This window comes from Nycticebus coucang, chromosome 22 (assembly GCF_027406575.1).
Source record: "Nycticebus coucang isolate mNycCou1 chromosome 22, mNycCou1.pri, whole genome shotgun sequence".
Classification (NCBI taxonomy): domain Eukaryota; kingdom Metazoa; phylum Chordata; class Mammalia; order Primates; family Lorisidae; genus Nycticebus; species Nycticebus coucang.
In genome coordinates, this window is record NC_069801.1 from 26,242,156 (window position 1) to 26,250,953 (window position 8,798).

The window sequence follows — 8,798 nt, forward strand, 5'->3', positions numbered from 1 at the left end:
CTCTTGGGCTTAAGCAATTCCTTTTCCTCAGCCTCCCAGGTAACTGGGAATACAGGCACCCACCACAATGCCCGGCTAATTTTTTTTTGTTGCAGTTGTCATTGTTGTTTTAGCTGGCCAGGGCCGGGTTCAAATCTGCCAGCCTCAGAGTATGTGGCCAGCACCCTACCCACTGTGTTACGGTGCCACAATGGTCTCAAATTCTTGGACCTCAGAGCAATCCTCCTGCCTTGGCCTCCCAGAGTGCTAGGATTACAGGCATTATTATTATTATTATTATTTTACAATTCCCCCTTTTTCCGGCTCGGCTCCTGTGGCTTAAGAGTCTAAGGCACCAGCCACATACACCTGAGCTGGCGGGTTTGAATCCAGCCTGGGCCCACCAAACAACAATGATGGCTGCAACCAAAACATAGCCGGGCATCGTGGTGGGTGCCTATAGTCCCAGCTACCTCGGAGGCAGAGGCAAGAGAATCGCTTGAGCCCAGGAGTTGGAGGTTGCTGTGAGCTGTGATGCCACAGTACTCTACCCAGGGTGACAGCTTAAGGCTCTGTCTCAAAAAACAAAAAAAAAAAAGCCCCCCTTTTCCGAACTCTTTTTTTTTTTTTTTTTTTTTTTTTTGTGGTTTTTGGCCAGGGCTGGGTTTGAACCCGCCACCTCCGGCATATGGGACCAGCGCCCTACTCCTTGAGCCACAGGCACCGCCCTTCCGAACTCTTATTCTCCCTGAAGCTGCAACCAGGGACAGACTGACTGTAGCATGTCTCTCTCTCTCTTTTCTTTATTTTGTAGAGACAGAGTCTCACTTTATCACCCTTGGTAGAGTGCCGTGGCATCACACAGCTCACAGCAACCTCCAGCTCCTAGGCTTAGGCAATTCTCTTGACTCAGCCTCCCAAGTAGCTGGGACTACAAGCACCCACCATAATGCCCGGCTACTTTTTGTTGCAGTTTGGCCGGGGCCAGGTTTGAACCTGCCACCCTTGGTATATGGGGCTGGCGCCACCCTGTAGCATGTCTCTTCATTCACTCAGTGTTTATGAAGCCAGACAATGTGCTAAAGCCTAGGGACACAAAGACTAGAAAGTCTCTAAAGCAAGAACAATGTCTGAATTACTTCTTGGCCTTATCCTTTAGGTATTAAATAAACAGTAGCTAGTCAGGCATGGTGGCTCATGCCTGTAATCTTAGCACTCTAGGAAGCCAATGCAGGCGCATTGCTTGAGCTCAAGAGTCTAAAATCAGCCTGAACAAGAACAAGACCCTGGGGCGGCGCCTGTGGCTCAGTAGGTAAGGCGCTGGCCCCATATACCGAGGGTGGTGGGTTCGAACCCGGCCCTGGCCAAACTGCAACCAAAAAATAGCCGGGTGTTGTGGCGGGCGCCTGTAGTCCCAGCTACTCGGGAGGCTGAGGCCAGAGAATCGCTTAAGCCCAGGAGTTGGAGATTGCTGTGAGCTGTGTGACGCCACAGCACTCTACTGAGGGCCATAAAGTGAGACTCTGTCTCTACAAAAAAAAAAAAGAACAAGACCCTGTCTCTACTAAAAATAGAAAAATAAGCTGGGCGTGGTGATAGGTCTGGCTACTTGTGAGGCTGAGGTAAAAGGATCACTTGAGCCCAGGAGTTTGAGGTTGCTGTGATTTCAATTTTTTTTTTTTTTTGCAGTTTTTGGCCAGGGCTGGGTTTGAACCTGCCACCTCCAGTGTATGGGGCCGGCACCCTACTTACTCCTTTGAGCCACAGGTGCCGCCCCTGAGGTTGCTGTGAGCTATGACACCACCACACTCTACCCAGGGCAACACAGTGAGACTTTGTCTCCCCAAAAATAAAGTAAATTAAAATAAAATAAAGAAACAATAGCTGAATGAGTAAATGATATTAGCTATTTCCTTGACTACATTCTACATGCCAGAGGGCAAGGTAAGCTTTTTATCTGCATAAGCACATTAACTTCTCAGAACAACCCTAAAACACAGGGCCTGTACTAAAACTCATTTACTGATGGGAAAATTGAGGCTTAGAGAGGGTATGCAACTAGTTCATCAAAGTCACATAGGCAGGACATGGTCACAAACCGGATTCAAAACACTGCACTGAAGCATCGCCACAGGGCTCCATGCCTGTGGCTCAAGCGGCTAAGGCGCCAGCCACATACACCTGAGCTAGAGGGTTGGGTTCGAATCCAGCCAGCCTGCCAAACAATGACAGCTGCAACCAAAAAATAGCCGGGCATTGTGGTGGGTGCCTGTAGTCCCAGCTACTTGGGAGGTGGAGGCAGGAGAATCGCTTGAGCCCAGGAGTTGGAGGTTGCTGTGAGCTGTGATGCCACAGCACTCTACCCAGGGCAACAGCTTGAGGCTCTGTCTCAAAAGAAAAAAAAAGATGGGCGATGCCTGTGGCTCATTTGGTAGGGCGCCGGCCCCATATACCGAGGGTGGCGGGTTCAAACCCAGCCCTGGCCAAACTGCAACCAAAAAATAGCCGGGCGCTGTGGCGGGTGCCTGTAGTCCCAGCTACTTGGGAGGCTGAGGCAAAAGAATCGCTTACGCCCAGGAGTTGGAGGTTGCTCTGAGCTGTGTGAGGCCACGGCACTCTACCAAGGGCCATAAAGTGAGACTCTGTCTCTACAAAAAAAATAAAAATAAAATAAAATAATAAAAAAAAGAAAAAAGATAAAGGCAGAATACAAATGTCTACATACAATAACTAAGAAAATGCCACGAAGGCTACGTTGAACGGTTTGATGAGAATATTTCAGATTGTATATGAAACCAGCACATTGTACCCCTTGATTGCACTAATGTACACAGCTATGATTTAACAATAAAAAAAATAAAAGAATCGCTACAGACCTGTTTTGTATCTCTGGGCAAATAATTTCTCTGAACTTCAGGTTCTGCTTCTGAGAAATGAAGTTAGGTGGGCATTAAATGAAAATTTGTAGACGAAACGCCCAGCACCTTGCCCAATGCCCAAGTGGCACTTGCTAATTGTTCTTGTCTTCATTTCCTCCTTTCTACTTGTTCCCTGGGACTTGTCTGGGGACATCGCCCTATGCCATGTTGACCACCGGTGACCCCACGCTTCACGGTCGTTCCTGCCCAGGACGGCCGTCAGGCAATACCGAGCACTGCCTCTAGGGGGCGGCGCCTCGCCGACCCCGCGCCCCGAGGGCTGTCGTTTCCTCCGCAGCCGCGCGGGGCCGCCCACGCCCGGAGTTTTCAGTACCTACCCGGCTCAGACAGCGGGGAGGCCAGAGCCTGAGCTGAATCAAGGACGTTCTTTGACATCACAGTGATAATTAACAATACACAACCGTACGAGTAATAGTACTAGATCACCGGTAGCCGGCAGTTACCGATTTAAAAGGCGTGTTAGCGTGCTGGGAGGCTGTGGATGGAGCCAGGCCTTATACCCCATGACGCAGGACTCTGAATCTCTGCTTCTTCAGGTTTACATTAGGAAATATATGGGAGTCTGAAACGAGCCTAAGCAATACAGCAAGATCCCATATCTACAAAAATACCAAAAAATTAGTGCCGCGTGGTGTTGCATGCCTGTAGTTCCAGAGGCTGAGGCAGGAGGATCTCTTGAGCCCAGGAGTTTGAAGGTGCAGTGAGCTATGATGACCCCACTGCACTCTAGCCTGAGCACCAGAGTGAGACTGTATCTCTGAAAAATAAATAAGTAGGGCGGCGCCTGTGGCTCAGTTGGTAGGGCGCCGGCCCCATATACCGAGGGTGGTGGGTTCAAACCCAGCCCTGCCGAACTGCAACAACAACAACAACAAAAAAAAAATAGCCGGGCGTTGTGGTGGGCGCCTGTAGTCCCAGCTACTCGGGAGGCTGAGGCAAGAGAATCGCTTAAGCCCAGGAGATGGAGGTTGCTGTGAGCTGTGTGATGCCACGGCACTCTACCCAGGGCCATAAAGTGAAACTCTGTCTCTACAAAAAAAAAAAAAAAGAACAATAAATAAGTAAAATGTGAAATATAATAACATAATTCTTGAGAGGAATAACTGAACTTCTGAAGAGCTCATTGGAAAGCAACCTGGGAAAAGGACATTTGTTGTAATTCTCAACTTTATTCTGTGAAGGAGCTATGATTAAATTCCTTTTGAGATAAGGATTGTTGGGAGCACTCTACCAGCTTCCAAGGGCCTCTGTGTGTGTGTCTCTCTCTCCTGGAGCAGCCCAGAGCCAGTTAAGGAGCTCACTTCTTCTTTTTTTTATTTTTGAGATAGAGTCTCACTATGTTGCCCTGGGTAGAATGCCATTGGTGTCACAGTTTACAGCAACCTCAAACTCTTGGGCTTAAGTGATTCTCTTGCAGGTGGTGCCTATGGCTCAGTGAGTAGGGCACTAGCCCCATATACAGAGGGTGGCAGGTCCGAACCCAGCCCTGGCCAAACTGTAACAAAAAAATAGCCGGGCATTGTGGCGGGCGCCTGTGGTCCCAGCTACTCGGGAGGCTGCGGCAAGGCTAAGCCCAAGAGCTGGAGGTTACTGTGAGCTGTGTGACGCCATGGCACTCTATGGAGGGCAATAAAGTGAGACTCGGTCTCTACAAAAAATAAAAATAAAAAAATAGCCAGGTGTTGCGGCAGGTACCTGTAGTCCCAGCTACTCGGGAGGCTGAGGCAAGAGAATTGCCTAATCCCAGGGGTTGGAAGTTGCTGTGAGCTATGATATTACAGCACTCTACTAAGGGTGATAAAGTGAGACTCTGTCTCTAAAAAAAGAAAGGGGATTGACACTTGTTGAGGCCTCCCGCTGCCTCCTTGGCCCTTCCCATGTTGTCATTCCATTCTCTTCAGTCTTTTTTTTGTTTTGTTTTGTTTTGTTTTGTTTTTGACACAGAGCCTCAAGCTGTTGCCCCCGGTAGAGTGCTGTGGTGTCACAGTTCACAGCAACCTCAACCTCTTGGGCTTAAGCGATTCTCTTGCCTCAGCCTCCCAAGTAGCTGGGACTATAGGTGCCTGCCACAACACCCAGCTATTTTTTTTGTTGTTGTTGTTGTAGTTGTCGTTGTTTAGCTGGCCTAGACCAGGTTGAACCCAACCCACCAGCCTTGGTGTATGTGGCCGGTGCCATAACCACTGTGTTGGGGCACGGAGCCAGAAGTTTGGGTCTTAAACCTGCAAGCAGCAGCTTCCCTATGCCTCTTTGGAGTTGCCAGGTTCAGGGTCACCTTCAGACTCTTAGCCTCCACTGGGCACTATTTTTCCTTCCCCAAGTGCAGGCTCCCAAACAGCAAACTTCCTCTAGCCATTCCCACTACACCCCTCAAACTGAAACTATGCCCCCTCCTGTATCTCCTTGCCTCTTCCAAAACCCCATCCAATCACCTTCTCTAGAAAACATTTCCCCAGGTGGTGCCTGTGGCTCAGTGAGTAGGGCGCCGGCCCCATATGCCGAGGGTGGTGGGTTCAAGCCCAGCCCCGGCCAAACTGCAACAAAAAAATAGCCGGGCGTTGTGGCGGGCACCTGTAGTCCCAGCTGCTCGGGAGGCTGAGGCAAGAGAATCATGTAAGCCCAAGAACTGGAGGTTGCTGTGAGCTGTGTGACGCCACGGCACTCTACCAAGGGCAGTAAAGTGAGACTCTGTCTCTACAAAAAAAAAAAAAAAAAAAAAGGAAAGAAAACATTTCCCCAATTGCCCTTTCTTTCCTCAGGTCCACACCCTTTGCACATGCTGTTCCCTCTATCTGGAACACCTTTTCCCCAGCTCTAAGACCTATTACCCAGAGCACAGCTTAAATATAACTTCTTCTTTTTTTATAGAGACAGAGTCTCACTCTATCACCCTTGGTAGAGTGCTATGGTGTCACGCAGTTCATAGCAATCTCCAACTCCTGGGCTTAGGCGATTCTCTTGCCTCAGCCTCCCCAGTAGCTGGGACTACAGACGCCCACCACAATGCCTGGCTATTTTTTTGTTGCAGTTTGGTCAAGTTGGTCGGGGCTGGGTTTGAACCCGCCACCCTTGGTATATGGGTCAGCGCCCTACCCACTGAGCCACAAGCACCACCCTTTCTTTTTTTTGAGACAGAGCCTCAAGGTGTCGCCTTGGGTAGAAGGCCGTGGCATCACAGCTCACAGCAACCTCCAACACCTGGGCTTAAGTGATTCTCTTGTCTCAGGCTTCCAAGTAGCTGGCACTTCAGGCGCCCACCACAGCGCCCAGCTAGTTTTTGGTTGTAGTTGTCATTGTTGTTTGGCAGGCCCAGGCTGGATTTGAACTCGCCAACTCTGGTGTATGTGGCTGGTGCCTTAGCCATTTGAACTATATTAAATATAACTTTAATTTAATTTAATATATATTAATTTAATTTAAATTAATTAAATATAACTTTAATTTAATTTAATATATATTAAATATAACTTCTTCCAGGACACCCCATCCCCTATGGTCCTGCAGTTCCCTATGCTCCTTCTAAGCAGGTGGCAGCACAGGAGATTTTCTTGTTCACCGTGTAATCTGGTCCCATTATATAGTGAAGGAACCTCATCTGTCTGTGGCTCAGGAGGGTTCCGTGTTATGTCCAGGGCCTACCTAGTGACTGGGAACAGAGTGAACATTCAACAAATGTTGGGCCAGACACAGTGCCTCACACATGTAATCCTAGCACTCTGGGAGGCTGGGGCGGGTGGACTGCTTGAGATCAGGAGTTTGAGACTAGCCTGAGCAAGAGTGAGACCCTATCTCTACTAAAAATAGAAAAACTAGCCAAACAATGTGGTGCCTGCCTGTAATCACAGCTACTTAGGAGGCTGAGGCAAGAGGATCACTTGAACCCAAGTGTTTGAGGTTGTTGTGAGCTATGATGCCATGGCACTCTACCCAGGGTGACAGAGTGAGTGAGACTGTCTCAAAAAAGTAAAAAAGAACAAAAAAACAAATGCATGTCCAATGGATTCTTCCCAGCGGGGTCCACTCACTAAGCTTTCTCAGCCGCAGGTTTGAGGCACACACAGTGACATAGAGGGCCACACAAACATAGTCAACACAGTCATACACATAGGCGCATGTGCACACAGAGTTACAAGTAGTGCACAGATGTGCAAGAGGCACATGCACAAAGCTGAATTCATCTGTGCTCATTCCATCTTTTCTCATTCCATCTTTTTTGTGTCCTAGATGTGTGTTTACTTTCTTTTTTTGTGAAATGGGCTCCCTGATAACAAGAATTGTGTCCCTTAACCAACCTAGTATACGCTAGGTGTGGATGGCTTGCTCTCATCAGACTGGGAATCCCAGGGGAAGTGTTCTATCTCCCTAGTCAGTTTGGAGGCCTGGGGCAGGGAATGTCTCCCTTACCAGCCCAGGAGCTCTTGGGTCAGGCTGTCTCCTACATCAGACTTACAGCTCTGGGGCATGGTTGAATCTCTCCTACTAACTAGCCTTGGGGCCCTCAAGGATAGAATGGGTCTTCCCTGACTTGGTACACCAGGAGCAGAAATAAGCTGATTGTCCCCATCAGGCTGGGTGTTCCCTGACCTCTCTCCTCCCCTGCCACATGCCCACTACCCAGACTCTCCTACTGTGATATATCAATTAGGGTTGGGCTGGACTGCTGGAGCTTTCGATAAAAGAGCAACCCTAACAACAAATCACACTGTGAGAGGCTGGTCCTCTCACAGTGGGATTCCCTAGTACAGTGGTTCTCAACCTGTGGGTCATGACCCCTTTGGGGGGGGGTCAAACGACCCTTTCACAGGGGTCGTCTACTACCATCCTGCATATCAGATAGTTACATTATGATTCATAACAGTAGCAAAATTACAGTTATGAAGTAGCAATGAAAATAATTTTATGGTTGGGGGTCACCACAACATGAGGAACTGTATTAAAGGGTCGCAACATTAGGAAGGTTGAGAACCACTGCCCTAGTAGGTGGCAGGATCAGAGAGTCTCCAGCAGAGATGACCTGGCTTGTCTCAGTATGCTTAGGCAACTCATTCATGGACCAATCCACTCACCAAACCAGCCTAGAGTCCCTGAGCCCAGCTTTGCAGCACTTTACGCCTAGAGTGTCTTTTAATTCCCTCATCAATCTTGTGAGGTAAATGTGATCACCCTATTTATAGATGAGGAAATCGAGATTCAGGGTAGAGTGACTTGCTGTATGTCACATGGCTGGGAAGTAGCAGAGCTGGACTCCCCACTACACAGGTCACCTCCCCTCTAGGTTTGAGAAACGTTTAGGAGATAAATTCTACAGAAAGAGAGAGGTGTGAAGGGGGACGCCCAGTTTCTGGCTTGGAGCCAGGGTGGTGGTGGCTCCTGAGACAGGGACAGCCAAAAGAAGGGAGTGCTTGGTGGGGAGACTGGGAGCGGTCAGGAGGAACAGGTTTCCTGCCAGGCAGCCAGCCAGGACAGGCGGGAGGCAGGTTCCAGGGTCCCTGATTCCTGGCAGAGCATCCCCTCTCCACTCGCCTACCCACTCGGCTCCTGGCACTGGGGCCTTGGTTTCAAGTCCTGTTCACCATCTATCCCTCTCTAGGCCTTACTTTGTCCATCTGAGAAGCAAGGACACACACCTGTTGAGGTCAGCCCCTTGGAGTCCTGCTCCTTTAAGACCCTCCCCAGAGGGCGGCACCTGTGGCTCAGTCCACAGGGCGCCGGCCCCATATGCCGAGGGTGGCAGGTTCAAACCCGGCCCCGGCCAAACTGCAACCAAAAAATAGCCGGGCGTTGTGGCGGGCGCCTGTAGTCCCAGCTACTCGGGAGGCTGAGGCAAGAGAATTGCTTAAGCCCAGGAGTTGGAGCTTGCTGTAAGCTGTGTGATGCCAC